Consider the following 17,352-nt stretch of genomic DNA (forward strand, 5'->3'; position numbering starts at 1 on the left):
GTTTTATTTATTTTTGAGACAGAGAGAGACAGCGCATGAACGGGGGAGGGGCAGAGAGAGAGGGAGACACAGAATCGGAAGCAGGCTGCAGGCTCTGAGCCATCAGCCCAGAGCCCGACGTGGGGGGGGTTGGGGGGGGGGGGGCGAACTCACGGACCGCGAGATCCTGACCTGAGCTGAAGTCGGCCGCTTAACCTACTGAGCCACCCAGGGGCCCCAAGTATTTTTAAAAGTAAATCAGCATTATCACATATGTTTTTTTAAGTTTTATTTATTTATTTTGACAGAGACAGAGATAGTGTTAGTGGGGGAGAGGCAGAAAGCTAGGGAGACAGAGACACCTCTGTCATGTATGTTTTAATACAGTTATTGCTAGTCTCCAGAAAATGTGACTTTTTTATTATGTTTAGGTAGTACCTAATTTTTGTCAGTTAATTACATACTACTTAAAACTATTCAGGTGAATAATTCTGTTACTAGAGTAACATCTCTGAAGTGAAATGTTAACGATGTGTCTCTGTGTATACAGATCTTCATAAAAAGTTTCTGCTGTAGTTTTAGATTGATTCTAAAAATAAATTAAAACTATAACATGCATTTGAAACTCAACCATCTTCATTTATGTCTGCCTCTTTAGGTTCATTCCTTAAGCTGGAAACATTTTCAATTCTCCATCTCTTATATAAGACATATAAGAAACTTACATAAACTGTTCCATAAAAGGTTACATAGTTACACGTCTTTAGGTTTATGTTATAGGATTTTCACATGCAGAAAAAAAAAGTGTTAAAGATTGTGGCTGGAAATAAGTAATTCATGAAGGTATCACTTCTTGATACACTAAATCCAGGAAGACCTGGTCCAATAATTGCATGTTCCTTAACTAATAAGAGTTAAAACATAGATATCAACACTTGATGAGTGACTTTTAAAGATGTAGGCATCTACCCATGTAAAAGCCAATGACAGAAATTTGCATACTTTGGGACAATGATATGAAATAAATAATGGAAGTTCTTCCACAGATGTTCTAATACAACATTATATTTTTATTCTTTAAAACATTTATCACTAAAGTTGAAATTTTTAGTCCTTTTTTAAAACTGTGTCCCTCACTACAATGCCCCTTTTGAGTTGCCCTCAGACACCTTTAGGAGGAGTAAAATAGTAACTTTGTATGAGTCATACTATACCAGACAGTGAAGACATCTCCATTACAGCAGCTTTTGACTCAGGTTCATCAACACTCTACAGAAAGCTCACCAAGTCTATTCCTACGGAATTTGCCACATGAACTCAGTCCAAAATGTTATGGCAATTTAAGATAGAAAAAAAATATATATTTCAGAGTACAACCTTCTTTCAAGAATTATGAACTCAGCAAACAGACATTCATTTAACTAAATATAATAGCCATTCCATAGGAAAAGTTAGGCCTGGAACGAGGTTTGAAAATAGGGATAAGTAAGAGCTGAAATTCTCTGCATAACAGATGAGTAAGAATTTAAAGGAAGAGTTAAGTGAATACAACAGAGCTGAAATGAGAGAGGGACCATTACAGTGGTGACAGTAGCCAGGCCCATGTATCTTAACAAAGGCAATAAGAAGTCCCCTATATTAGTCAAAAGGATGTCAACAACAAACATTCTAGTATATGATTTTAAGTTTCCTTATTTGTTTTTCACTTGAGAATTATGTGTATCATAATTTTCCCTGAGAAAGAATAAAATTTTTAACAATAAATAAAGTTCTATTACATGCGAAGATTCATTTTATAGTTAATTTGACCAAAGGAACAGTGGATAGACAGAATATAAACCATAATGTAAAAATTACAAGATAGTAGAAAAACCAAGAATTTAGTGGAGGTGCAAAATAAAAACCAATGACAAAGAGAACCCTTAAAAAGATCATGGGATGTTCCGCAGGGAATTGAAAATTCCTGGTAAATTTATGTGGAACCTAAGTGGTTTGCTTACCTAACTGAATTTTGAGTCCAACCCCCACTTCAAATTTTGAAAAATAGCAAGTCCCTCCCAGAATTAAATTAATACTTTATTATGACAGAAAAAGTAAGAATCCACAAAAATAAATCGTCTCCAACACTGTCCATGTTGTAAATAAACAAAGAACTAAATAGCATCCATATTGCAAGGGAAAAGGAAAAAACTGTCTTTATTCACCAAAGGTATAATCCTGTATATAGAAATCCCAAGGTGGCTCAGTATATTAAATGTCTGACTTCAGCTCCGGTCATGATCTCAGGGTTCGTGAGTTCGAGGCCCTCATCAGGCTCTGTGCTGACAGCTCAGAGCCTGGAGCTTGCTTCAGATTCTGTGTGTCTCTCTCTCTCTCTCTGCTCCTTCCCCGATTGCACTCCATGTCTCTCTCTCTCAAAAAAATATAAATATTAAAAACTAAATAAATAAATAAGAAATACCAAGGAATTCACAATAAACTACCAGAACTACTAAGTTTAGTGAGTGCACAGAAAATAAAGATCAACATAAAAATCAAATGTGTTTCTATATTCTAGCGATGAACATCAGAAAATGAAATTAAGAAACAATCCCATTGGCAATAGCATCAAAAAGAAGAAAACATGTAGAGATCAACAGGAAATGGTTAAGAATTGTACACTGAGAAGTACAAAACATTGGAAAATCAAAGACCAAAATAAATCAAGACACGTTTTATGTTCATGGATTGAAAGACTCCATATCTGTTATTTTTAATTGGCAATTCCCTCCAATTGATCTATCAGTTCAGTGCAGTCCCTATAAAAAAAAAAAAAACACACAACAACAACAACAACAACAAAAGCAAAACAAAACAAAAGAAAACCCTCTTCCTTATTTCCCACCCTGAAAATTAACATCAACACCTATAGAGGTTTTTCTCCCCCATGTTTTTTTCTTCTCAGTTCTGGAGTCTCTCTCAATGGTGAAATCTAGGCTCCTCCTTTTGCGGCCTCATCTCCTCAAAGGTAGATTATTCCAACAAAATTTTCTCATTTAACATGTCCAGAATATAAGGGGTCAAGTGGAAATATAAAAGTATTTTATTACTAGCTTCAACAGCAGTTTCTCACAAAACTGAGAAAACATAAATACTCTAGAATAACACACCTCTCCTACGCGTGCTTAGACACCCCTTTTGCACTATGATTTCTGAAGACAAGACAGCCTTCCCAGCACTGTTACCTATTACAATCTACAAGTATATCACCACGACTAGTCAGATAATAGAGCAGTTTAAAGTTCTCCAAGAGGTAGAATGAGGGACAAAGATAGGAAGGAAGCAAGAGTAACAGAAAAAAAAAAAAAAAAAAGGAGAGAAAATTGTAAAACAGTCTACTACAGTTTGACCAAGATGCTGGTAAGGTTAAAACTCACTTGAGAGAAATATCCTAGTAAGAGGTTAATAGTGACACTACCTTTTACATTCTGGGGAAAACATTCACCCTCTATGCAAGTAAACTGCCTCTTTTCTAAGAGTGACATGTAAAATATAATGTCTTTAGGGGACAGCCAACAAAGAGTAGCAGGTACAGGAGAGCACAGACACTGACCAGGTTTTCTTCATAGCGTAGGTGCCTCAGATCCTTACCTATAAAATGAGATTCTCCTGTGCTGTAAGGGCCCATTCTGCTGCTGAGGCCCATTTCATCTACTCCTTGCTGCTGAACATAGTTTCCTGATCTGCCACATAACTTCTAGTCTGTGCCATGAGATGAAAGAATCTTCTAATTTCCTGAAACCTAAATATTCCTGTGTTACAACTTGCAAGAGGCCAAAACAACAGGGAGTAGACAAAAGGGTACCTGTCAGTCTCTGTTTCTCCTGATCCTTAACATAGAGAGGCACTTTCTATATCCTGCCCATACAAACATCAATCGTTGTTTTTATGCTTATATTTTCTGTGAATATTACAGTATGTACTGCATAGGGACAACGAACGAAAAAATAAATAAATGAAGGTGTTCATCAATCTATTAATCCATCAACTGTTTTGTTAAGATTGTTCAGCTTGTGGCACAAAACCAGAAATCTAAACAGAACACATTAAAAAAAAAAAAAAACACTAATCGCTGGGATTTTTAAAACCTGTGAGTTGAAACCCCTACATGTATTCAATGTTAGAGAAGATCCCAGATACTCATCGAGACTCTTCACATGTTGGAAGAATGAGAAGTTAAATAGATTAGTTCACAATAAATATTTTCTTGTTTAATGGCTATTTTTTCAGAAAAGTAAAACGTTAGGGTGAAATCTCATCCTAATTTCTAACGCAAAAGAAATCAAGAGGGAAAATTTGATCTTAAAAGGAAAATATAAGAAATAAATCAATGTTTTTTAAAGGCAATAGAATTTATTTCTATAAAGGAGAAACTAAAGGAGGTGAGACAAGGAACCGCCACTCTCCAGGGCTTCTTGTAATTTGATAAAGCATTTTGTTTTCCATATTATCTGAGACTTTTTCAAATTAATCAGACTAGTCTGTCAGTAAAAGTGAGAACGTAATTATATATGCCTCCTCTTATCCAATATCATTTGTAATAAACTATATAAGACCCCAAAATAGAAAACTAAGATCTTACCCACAATTATTTTAGACCACAAGGATTAGACTTGAGGTTAATTATCCAATTTCTAAGACTCTTCTGTGGTTGAGATCTTGATGATTAAAGAGAAAATTGCTTTTTAAATGTTTGAATTTGTCCAACCACTAATTACTAAGTATCTACTTGAGTATGAGGCAATAAGTGCTAGACACAAATAGTAAGGGGTAAACCAGACAGACAAGGTCCCCTGCCCTCGTGGAGTTTACTGTCTAAACTGATTATCTGGTTCTACTATTCAGAACTGAATCCAAAAATGTACATTTCTGTCCCAGTGGTTCAAAGATGGATGAAACTCGAGTTATATTATTTTTTATTGTTTTGCTGTTTTCGAATTTACTTTCAAATGGCTATGTCATTATAAATGCTACTTATAAACAAAAAGGCCTAATAAAAGTTGTTTGTCAAAGCTTGCACAGATTGTCCGTGGCTTAAAATGGTTCAACTTACAACTTTGGACTTTGCAATGGTGCAAAAATGATATGCATACAATAGAATACTGAAAATACTTCAGATTTTGAATTTTGGTGTTTTCCCAGGCTAGTGATACACAGTAAGATACTCCCCACCATGATCTGGGTGCCCCACAGCTCCCAGTCAGCCACTCCATCGCAAGGGAGAATAACTGATACACTTAAAACCACTCTGCACCCAGACAACCATTCTGTTTTTCACTCTCTGGACAGTATTCAATAAGTTACATGAGGTATTCAACATTTTATTATAAAATAGGCTTTGTGTTAATGGTTTTGCCCAAGTGAAGGCTAATATAATTGTTCTGAGCACCTTCAAAGCAGGCTAGACTAAGATGTTCAATAGGTTAGGTTTATTAAATACACTTTCAACTTACAATATTTTCACCATACAATGGGTTTATTGGGACATAATGCCATCATAAGTTGGGAAAGATTTTGAATTTGAAAGGAACATAGGTCAGAAATGCTAACTTTTCTAATGTGTGTCTTATAAGACTGTCCAGGGGCTGCTAGCCTGCTAAGATGCCTTTATTGCCTGCATTCATTCAACAACAATGGGAGAAGAAGAAAATAAAGGAGCAACAGTAGACCAAATATTTGTTGTGTCTTAGATACGTAAAAAAAAATTAATCTAAAATTTTTCTACATCAGAGTAACAATTGCTTTTTCTGGAAAGATACTTACTTTGTTCTTTCTGATATAGTTGTTAAGCTAATACTATTTTTAGATGTTTCATTCCAGGGTTGTATTCATGTTTTGGTTTTGGTTTGATTTGTTTTATTTTGTTTTGTTTTTGTAGGATGGCTATTAGGTCATGGATGTGGAAAAATTTTTATTTTTCTCTCTCAGTAAAAAACAAAACAAAACAAAACAACAACAACAAAAACACCTCATTAAAGCCATAAAAGAAAAAGGCAACTAACTAAATTGACATTGTGTTGTAGGAGAGGAACAGAGAATTGGCTCTGTGTTTGTTTGTTTGCTTGCTTGTTTGTTTGTTTGTTTGTAGATAGATATAACCACCCAAAACACTCACATTTAGGTCTAAGAACAAAAATTTAAAGCTATTCAATTAGACAAATAAAGACACACACTAAGTAAAAAAGGAGGGGGAAAAGAATGAAATGAGGAAAGTGAAATAAAGGAAAAGTTAAACAGATGAACATACAGGAGGATAAAGAGAAAAACGAGTGCTCTGCCCATTGTAAACTACCCAGGTAGTCAAATGTGCAGACACACATAGATGACATAAAGTTCCTTATAAATATTTCACAAGCTCACCCAGGGAGAGCCATGTAGAAACAAAATAAGCAGACATACAAAGACACGTACTCAAACATACAGAGAAATATTAACAAAAAACTCTAAGAAATACTAAGAGACACACATATTGTCAGATACAGCAAAAGACAGACCAATTTTCTAATTAAGGAATTAAATAGCTCATGAATTCTTGCTACTGCTATGCTATTACATCTATGCTTTAAATTTTGTTGAAATAATTATTAAATTTTTTTTCTAAGAAAAATATACAGATCCTTGGAGTAAAATTGTTTCTAAGATAGTTTTTTTTTATTTTTTTTAACGTTTATTTTTGAGACAGAGAGAGAGCATGAACAGGGGAGGGGCAGAGAGAGAGGGAGACACAGAATCTGAAACAGGCTCCAGGCTCTAAGCTGTCAGCACAGAGCGTGACGCGGGGCTCGAACTCACGGACCGTAAGATCGTGACCTAAGCAGAAGTCGGACGCTTAACCGACCAAGCCACCCAGGTGCCCCTAAGATGGTTTCTATTAAAAGTTGTCCTCATAAGCAAGCTCACAACATTGATAGGGGCAAATCCAGATGGCTTTTGGGGGTCATATATGCTGGTGGAGTTGTTTCTCGACAGGAGGAAAAGTGCTGTGTTTCTGTAAAATAAAAATAATTTTAAAGTACTGAAAATATAAAATAAAGTCACATTAATTCAAGAGAAGCTTTAATTGTAGCAAGACAGCTGTTGCTATATATGGAGGCCGTGCTGCCTTGTGGGCTGATAATATTAGACAAACTTACAGTGAGGCTCCCTACATACATGGTATCTGCAAGGTTGAAAGAAGAAACCAGGATATGGACACAATGACTTTGAGTACAATCATAAAAAGGGGGTTTTCTCACTTATTAAGGATATAAGTTATGGAGAAGTAAAGTATACAAACCAGGTGGATCCAATCCTCAGAAAGAAATTTAAAAAGGAGATAAAACATCTCTCTTCCAAGATGAGTAAAAAAGGATATGATGAATAAGTTCTACGTGTACCCTGCACAAATTTCCCCTACATATACTCTCTTTAAATATATTCCCTAATGTTTAAATTTTAGTTTTAATAACAATTAAAAAAATTTTTTTTAGTGTTTATTTATTTTTGAGACAGAGCACAAGCGGGGAAGGGGCAGAGAGAGAGGGAGACACAGAATCTGAAGCAGGCTCCAGGCTCTGGGCTGTCAGCACAGAGCCCCACGCGGGGCTCGAACTCATGAACCCGTGAGATCAAGACCTGAGCTGAAGTCGGACGCTTAACCGACTGAGCCACCCAGATGCCCCAATAACAATTTTTATTTAAAATATTTTAACTTAGTGTCAGATGTTTTGCTTATGACTTTAGTGCTTTCCCCAATTCCTATTATTATAAGATGGATCCTATACAAATAAACAAGAGACCATTTCAGATTGGACCAAACAAACATTTGTTTCACTGACCCCTACCAAGTCATTTTGTATTCTTGTTAACTCACCCTTTCCTATCTGTCATCAACATGTCATAACCCAAGTATATACATTTCCATACATAGCCCTTAGTTGGACACCAAATGCAACTTAAATATCCAATCTTGTTTCTCCAGAATTTTGCACTTGACTCTCCCTCTAAATTCCCTTATGTCACCCTCATGAAAGAATCTACTCATGATTAAACATTTTTTTACTGTAGAATTTTTTTAATGTTTATTTATTTATTTTTGAGAGAAAGAGCACAAGCAGGGGAGGGACAGAGAAGGAGACGAAGACACAGAATCTGAAGCAGGCTCTAGGCTCTGAGCTGTCAGCACAGAGCCCAATGCAGGGCTCGAACCCACAATCTGTGAGATCATGACCTGAGTGGAAGTTCAATGCTCAGTCGACTGAGCTACTAAGGTACCCCTTGGCTGTAGAATTTTATGACTGTTTATCCCCATTTGTTCATAATAAATAACAAAAATATAGCTTATTATTATACATACTGCAATCAGTGAACACTTAACTTTTATAAATCTCATTTCAAATATCTTTCCAAAGAAATGCCTGGTGCTCTAACTTTAGTGCAGAAGTGGTACATAGATTTAATACTACATAATAACTTTGACTCATCAGTCATGGCTGCCTTAAATGCAACATGGAGAAAGATTATGATGCTTTATGTAGGCTAAAGGGCGAGTGAGGACAATTAAAAATGCCCACCTTCGATGCAGGAATGGCAGAGTTGTAGCATAGGAAAGGCAGATTAGCCATTCAGTCTTACTCATAAGTGATAGCCAGACATAAGATAAATGGGTACAGTATTAAGTTAGTCATTTATTAACCAACAACCATATTTATTGGATATAAATAAAGCATCACAACTAGTTAGAGACAGTAAGATGTATCTTCATGAAAGTGCCTGATTCAAGTGTGAACTTTCCAGGTAAAAATTTTTATGTTTATGATGTTCTAAAATAGACTAGTTGTTCCATTCCCTAGCTACACATTAGTATCACCTAGGGAGATATTAAAAAATACCAATGCCCAAGCCCCATCTCAGACTAAAATAGAAATTTTCTGAGAGGGTCCTGGGCATGATCAGTATTTTTGAATATCTTCCCAAGTGATTCTGGTGAGGTGTGAGTGTAAGAGATAATGCATGATTTTTCTCCTTTGCCTTCATTCTGCATACTGCCTATAGAGCCTTCTGGACCTCAGAACATCCTTTCAACTGCTCTAAAAGGAACATCAAAGACTTAGCACTTAAAGCAAAAAACTTCTTGTTGGTGTTTGTTTTATTAAAGAGATTTATAAAAGTTCTCTTTGCCATTAAGTCTTCTTCATATTCAAGAGACGAAATTTTAAAGCACAAAGAAACCATAATAATGAACCAAATGCCTAATTTCAAATAACACTAATCTTAGAATTCTCCTTTCCTTTCCCCTCACTTTCCCCTCGTTGACTATAGATGGGTGTAACTAGTGAAATATGATTTTATGCCATACTAAATGCTGCTAAAAACTACAGGATAAAAATACACAAACGGGTACATGCACACACACACACACACACACACACACACACACACACACATGCTCACAGACCTTTAGCTCCCTGTAGACATTTGGAAGTTGTCAGCGGTAGCATAATGACAATCCTAATTATTAAAATTACTCTTGTGTGGAGAGTGGTTTAGAATAAGACACCGACAGGCATGCAATATGTTAACTGCACCATGGTCTTTTTCCTTTCTTTTAAAATGAAATTCTTAGGAATATTCCACTGGCTTTCATCAAAGCACCTCTCATCATCTCAGTGACATGCACCCTCTCACACATTCCAAAGGAATCACCGATGAATTCTGATTTCATAAGAATTCTAATGCTCTAAAAAATATATGCTTTATTATTCAGTTTGGTCAAGAGATTTCCACACAAATGCATCTACAAAACCTACTATAGTCTCAATTTCTCACATTTAAAAAATATATAATCATATTTTTACTGATTCTCAAATTCTTTATGGTACCACAAAGATGCTGTGATAAAATATTATAAATTTGAAAACTTTGCACGTATTTTCTTTCAGATCTCAAATAGAGCTAGTACTTAACCTTTAAGAAAGAATTGCCTATCTTCTATTGTAATGCAAATGTGTAAATACATGATTGTTTTATTCAGTACAAGTCAAAATGTCACAGGGTCTAACACGGACCTTTGTGGATCATAGAAAATGTCTAGTAGACAAGAGCTAGAGTATAGAAAATAACAAGGGCTCTTGTATGTTGCTTCAGGAAGAACCAGGACCAACGTGTAGCAGTTACGTGGAAGCAAATTTGAGATCAATATAAAATGGAATGAACAATCAGATCTAACTGAAAAATGTGCCCCCTTGCCTATTGTAGTTGGTTCTTGGTATGTCCAATGTGGGAATTTCTCCATTAAAAAAAAGTTTTATTTATTTTTGACAGAGAGATCATGAAGGGGGGAGGGGGGTGGGCAGAGAGGGAGAGGGAGAGAGAATCCTAAGCAAGCTTTGCAGTGTCAGCACAGAGCCTGATGTGGGACTTGACCTCACCAACCATGAGATCACGACCTGAGCCAAAATCAAGAGTCAGACACTTAACTGACTGAACCACCCAGGGACCCCAGGAATCGCCCATTTTTTAAAATAATAGGGCTACAATGGCTACAAATGGGAGGCAATACAAAGCTGATAAGTTCTCGACTTTTTCTCTATCCCATGGAGGGAATGTCAAACATTCATTCTCAGACACAACCAAGCACCAGCCCAAGCAAAAGCACTCTTATTTCTCTGCACAACAGATTGTATTCTGAACAGGCCAGGAGAGGTAATTAAATATTTGGGTTTTTAAATGCCTACCCTTCCAGCTCCCAGGCAACCTTCTGTTGGGGCCAGATAACCAAGAATAAAGTACATGCTCAAATCTTTATCTCAGAGCACAGAGACAGTAAGAAAACAAACATTAAATGCCAACAAATGCAGCTATTTATTGTGTAAATAAACTAAATTGCGTCCTTATTTTTCTGTCATCCCATTTTCCCTGTGCTTCAATCAATGAAGTATGTAAATTAAGGGCAGGTCTTTGTTAGTTTAAAAAACAAACAAAAAAGGTATTGTATAATCTGTGTCTAGTAATCTTAAATAATATCACTCAGGTTTGATCCGGTTTGCAAGAAAAAAATATTTGTTTGATATAAAGGACATTGAATAATTTATGTAATATTTAATAATGTAGTAAACTAGGGAGAATTCAGAAAGACACTCGTGGTGCTCTACATTATTTTCATGCCATACTGTTTCATATGAGCCCATACGCTAGACTATTAGCATGGGCAATTAAAAAGGAGAAATCTTACCTAATTTGGTAATTAAGCCAACAAAAAAAAATCTGCTTTTATTTTGAATGATAATATAACAGCTTTTTAATCAAGCAATTTGAATTGCCAAGAACTTCTCTTGAAAATAAATAAATTAATGCGTTAGGATTTACAGTTATGTTGTCTTAAGCTGACCATCGTTCCTTCTATACCCAGAAGCTGCCTATGAGAAGTAAATGTGTTAAGGGTGATAAATGTCTATGATTCAGTGATATGGAATAATAAGAGTCTCAGCTGCAAAGAAGGATAATAATTTCAATCCACCCTCGAAGCTATAACAGTGTATTACTGATCTCTCTCTGTCTTAATTGTAAAGCTATCTTGATCTATTTATCTGAGGTTTCAGAATGCTATTGGGTTTTCTTATCTCAGCTATGCACTGAACTTAAGCCTGTGAATCTATAGGGAACAATCTGATTCACTAGAAAGATGCAAAACCTGTAAACAAAGTGCAAATGCAAGTGGCATTTTCTTGAATGCCTGAGTTCCAATTCTCTGTGGCTGGCTCAAGCCTCTGTTACCCTATTTCATCCAAGCCTCTGAAGAGCAACAAGGCTAAACTTGGCTTCTGTATTTCTGAATTTTGGCATAGATTCACATTAAGGCATCTCAATGAAACTTAAGGTCTAATGGGAAAATGTTACACTCCCAGGTCATCACACCTGCCAAGGCGGTTCACTTCAGGCTATAAGATAAAAGAAACATTGTTCATCCAGGATCTGGAGTTAGGGCTTGTAAAGCAAGCTGTATACATTAGTGTGTCTCTTGAAGTCAGATGAATTTTGCAAGGAACTATGTCCAGAACACCTCACTGGTTTGTGAAGATTAAGTGAGATTACGCATGTCAAGAGAATAGCTTAAAGTCTGGAATAGTTGACATTGGATACATGTTGGTTTCTTGCTACCCTTTCCATTCCTTCCCCACTTTAATTATTTCCTTTAAAGACCATACTACTCTTATTTAGGGAATATTGCTCTCAGTTTACAAATGGAAAAATGGAAATTCAGAGGCGTTAAAATTTTCCCAAACTATACCATGAATGATGGACATCAGAATCAGTTTTTACCCAAGTCCATCTGATTCCACCACACCACTATTTTTCTAAGAAAATATAACACCATCCTAATTGTTTACTCTGTAGAATACCTCAAAAGAATAGGAAGACACCTCCCGTGATGCTAAACTCCTACTTTGTTGGTATCTTGAGCTAATCTTTCTTATTAGTTTTATCTTTTGAATCTAGACTAGGAAATAGAAATCGTATTCCATTTTCAGAGATGAATGTTGTAATGCTGTTGCTGGGTTTGTCTACATCAGTAAATGAAATGATTGTGAAAAATTTAGAACAAAACACCACTTTTCATAATGCTATGAATAACAGCATTAAATAACTACTGTTAGTAATATTTTGTTATATATACTGCCTTTTATGCTTTTACATGGGTAAAAGTTCAAGGATTTATATACTTTTTAATAAAATTAAGATCATACTAAATACTTTTTTTGGAGGGTACACATGCTTTTTCTTTTGAAAACTCAACTAAAAATCTTTGAACACAATCTTAATAAATCCATTGTTTCCAGTTGTATAGAAATTACATAATTTATTTTCATAATCCCCTAATTGGGTATGTATTAGTTATTTCTATTTGAATACTGTACTAAGTACCATTTACTATGCATTTATCATCTTGTTTAATCCTCTTAATTTTACAGTTATAACTTCACCAAGAGGTAGGCATTTTAAATATTTTCTATTATAAAAATGAGGAAATAAAACAAAGAATCTTTAATACTCTGCCTTTAAAAAATCCTGCTTTTAGGGGCATCTGGGTAGCTCAATTGGTTAAGTGTCTGACTTTGGCTCACGTTATGATCTCACGGTTTGTGAGTTCAGGCCACATGTCGGGCTCTGTGCTGACAGCTCAGAGTCTGGAGCCTGCTTCAGATTTTGTGTCTACCTCTCTCTCTGCCCCTCCCCTGCTCACAATCTGTCTCTCCATCTCTCAAAAATAAACAAACATTTAAAAAATCCTGCTTTTAAAAATCTTTGTAGATATTTTTTGGATATTTCTGATTTTCTTAGGCTATGTTACTCAAATTTACAAATAGTTTTCTCAATATATTGTACCTTTTTTTTTTTAAGTTTATTTTGAGAGGGACAGAGACAATATGAGTGGGGTATGGGCAGAGAGAGGAGGAAAGGGAGAATCCCAAACACGCTCCATGCTGTCAGAGCTGAGTCTGACATGGGGCTTGAACCCACGAAACTATGAAATCATGACCTGAGCTAAAACCAAGAGTCGGATGCTTAAGCAACTGAGCCACCCAGGTGTCCCAATATATTTTACTTTTACCAGCAGTTGAGAGTACCTGTTGCCTTGGACTATCTCATTACTTCTAATCTTAAAATATTTTATTAAATGAGAGACAAAATTTCTACTTTGGTATTATATTTAAGTTCCTGACTTTGATTATTAGTGATAAATATTTCATAAGGTACTGGCTATTTGTCTTTATTCCTCTGTTGATAACCTATTTATGCTAACCATTTTGCTATTAAAGAGGCCGTCTTTTCATATTGATCATAAAATTTTCTTACAAATTAGTTCTATTAACCATTTGTCATATATTTGCAAATATTTGTCACTCTTGTGTGGGGAAGGGGGTTAGGATTATCAGTTAATCACATTTATTACCCTCTATGCCACATCCACATAAAAATATCTTATGTATCAATTTTTATTTTGAAAAATGTTATATCCACTGAAAGTATGTTTAAAAAGTTTGAAAACACAGTACCACCTGTTAACATTCTGCTAGACCTGTTTTATTTCGATCTATCTACACACACGAACACACACAGACACACACACACACACACACACACACACACACACACACACACTTACGCTTGCAAACCTTCCAAAACAGGTTGCAGATATCATTTAAGTTTCAGTACTAAATACCTCACCATGCATCTTCCAAAGAGTGGAATACTATTTCCTATGAAACCACAACATGATTGCCACACCAAAAAAGTCAACAAGAGTGTTATCCAATATCCATATACAAATAAATAGTCTCCATTACCTTAGATATCTTTTCAAAACCCAGTGGTTCATAGCATTCGACTATTATGTCTCTTTAGTTCCCTCAATCCAGTAGAGCCAAATGCTCCTTCCTTGGTCATTTGTGATATTAACTACTTGAATAGTCCAGGTCAGGCAACTTATAGAACATCCCACTTTCTAGACGTAGCTGTTTTCTCATCATTAAGTTTAGGTCAAACATATCTGACAAGAGCATGTATAGGAGTTTATTTTCCAGTGCATTATATCATTAGTTACTGCTTGCTAAATCAAAGTAAATTAAAGTCACACAGGCAAATTGGGATTAATGCACTAGCAGCTTTATTACTCAAAGGATTCTCCAGGAGAACTAGATTAAGAAATATATACCTGAAAATTTTTAAGAGACTAGATCTTGAAGGTTCTCATCACAAAAAGGAAGTGGTAACTATTCAACATGTTGGAGGTGTTAGCTAACACTACAACGGTATTCATATTGTAATATAGAAGTTTATCAAATCAATATGCTACATCTTAAACGTATACAATCATATGTTAATTATATTACAATAAGAAATAAATTTTAAAAATTTAAATTTTATTTTTTAAAAAGTATAGCTTGGAAGTATGGCGGGGCCTCTCTGCAAGAGTAGATATCAGGATCCCTAATCCTTCACCATCCAAACCGAGAGGGAATCAAATGGCAGGCAAAAAAGCTGAGAAGCCAGATGCTAAGGAGAAGAAACCTGAAGCCAAGAAGGCTGATGCTGGTGGCAAGGTTAAGAAGGGTAACCTCAAGGCTAAAACACCAAAGAAGGGGAAGCCCCACTGCAGCCGAAACCCTGTCCTAGTCAGAGGAATTGGCAGATATTCCCGATCGGCTATGTATTCGAGAAAGGCCATGCACAAGAGGAAGTATTCAGCAGCCAAATCCAGGATTGAAAAGAGAAAGAAGGAGAAGGTTCTTGCTACTGTCACAAAACCAGTTGGTGGCGACAAGAATGGTGGTACTCGAGTGGTTAAACTTTGCAAAATGCCCAGGAAGGTGTTTGAAGATGTGCCTCGGAAGCTGTTTGAGCCAGGGCAAAAAAACCTTTCAGTCAACATGTGAGGAAACTGTGAGCTAGCATCACTCCTGGGACCATTTTGGTCATCCTCACTGGGAGCCACAGAGACAAGAGAGTGGTTTTCCTGAAGCAACTGAGCAGTGGCTTGCTACTTGTGACTGGACCTCTGTCCCTTAATCGAGTTCTTCTGTGTAGAACACACCAGAAGTTTGTCATTGCCACCTCCACCAAAATTGCTATCAGCAGTGCGAAAATCCCCAAACACCTCATTGATACTTTAAGAAGAAGAAGCTGCGTAAACCCAGACACCAGGAAGGTGAGATCTTCAATACGGAGAAAGAGAAATATGAGATTACAGAGCAGCACAAGGTTGATGAGAAAGCTGTGGACTCGCAAATTCTGCCAAAAATCAAAGCCGTTCCTCAGCTTCAGGGCTACCTCCGCTCTGTGTTTGCTCTCACAAATGGAGTTTACCCTCACAAATTGGTGTTCTAAATTTCTTACAAAGAAACTAATTAAATAACGGATCCATCCAAAAAAAAAAAAAAAAGTATAGCTTGAACCAAAAGTCAAAATAGGGATATCTACTTCTACCCATTGAAAATTACCAGTTTACTTCATCCATCTTACCATGGGTGGCTGACAAATGACAAACCATGTGTTCCCATCCCTTCTCTCAGCCATATAAATTTCATGATTTTACAATTGAAAAAGCAGACTTGCATGATGAAACTGTACTAAGCATACTTAAATAAAGCTTGCCACAAAACAGAAATAAAGACAATATGCTCCTCCAAGTAGAGAAAGATAAAGACCATGTCATAAGATGAGCAAACATTCTTCCTCCAATATTCAAATATTCTTCCTCCAATCATAAACATAAGGTGAGTCATTCCTCTAGGAGAAAAATAATGGTCCAGAAGGATAATCCAAATGCCATCCAATTCTAGGTAATGAGCAGGAAGCTTTCCCCACTAAGGAAGGTAAAAACTGGGGCACCTAGGTGGCTCAGTCGGTTAAGCATCCGACTTCGGCTCAGGTCACGATCTCATGGTCCCTGAGTTCGAGCCCCACATCGGGCTCTGTGCTGACAGCTCAGAGCCTGGAGCCTGCTTCGGATTCTGTGTCTCCCTCTCTCTCTCTCTCTGCTCTTCCCCCGTTCATGCTCTGTCTCTCTCTGTCTCAAAAATAAATAAACATTAAAAAAAAAAGAAGGTAAAAACTGACTCCTTTAGTGAGCTTTTACTCTTTAATTTCATTCACAATGGATTCTTAAAATAGACACACACAGAAATCCACAGACTATTTATTCTATATAGTCAAAATGATCAATACATTATTTATTTCTTCATTTTTCTTAATTCTGATAAAACCATTACTTATCCAAAAATAAAATGAATATTTACCTAATTGTTTATGACTAATTTTTTTTTTCATACCAAACTTTTTACTTCAAGTTTATTTTTTTTATTCAGAACACATTATGCTACCCTTTCTCTCGGGGTATTCTAACAGTGTTGTCAAATAGAAATCTGTGCAAGCCATACATGTAAGTTCAAATTTTATAATTACCACATTAAAAAGCTTAACAGAAACATGTAAAAATGAGTTTAAAATTTTATTTAACCCAATCTTTCTAAAATATTGTCATTTCAACATTTAACCAATATGAAATTAATACTTAACAAAATATTTCATTCTTTTTTCACACTGTTGAAGTGTCCAGACTAGGTCTAAGATGGAGGTACTCATGCCAAGCTGCACATCAGCAAACTAAAACTAAATGTCTGTGATCAGCTCTCTCATGAAAGGATGGCCTACGTCTACCGATCAGCACTGGCTCGCTCAGCACAAATCACCTGACCAGCTTCAAAATTCCCTTTGCTCTATATAAGCACATGCCCAGTGTAACTTCCTTGTTTCCGCTCACTTTGCTCTATAAAACCCTCTCAGTTTGTACAA

The 17,352-nt window shown here is 36.0% G+C and overlaps 1 pseudogene; it reads left to right on the forward strand.

The window, feature by feature from the left end:
- Positions 1–15,021: 15,021 nt before the first annotated feature.
- LOC124526739 (60S ribosomal protein L6-like) lies at positions 15,022–15,940 on the forward strand (annotated as a pseudogene).
- The last annotated feature ends 1,412 nt before the right edge of the window (positions 15,941–17,352 follow it).

Source organism: Lynx rufus, unplaced genomic scaffold (genome assembly GCF_022079265.1).
Source record: "Lynx rufus isolate CCGP_SWC_20201006 ecotype Redwood Valley unplaced genomic scaffold, mLynRuf1.p SCAF_5, whole genome shotgun sequence".
NCBI lineage: Eukaryota > Metazoa > Chordata > Mammalia > Carnivora > Felidae > Lynx > Lynx rufus.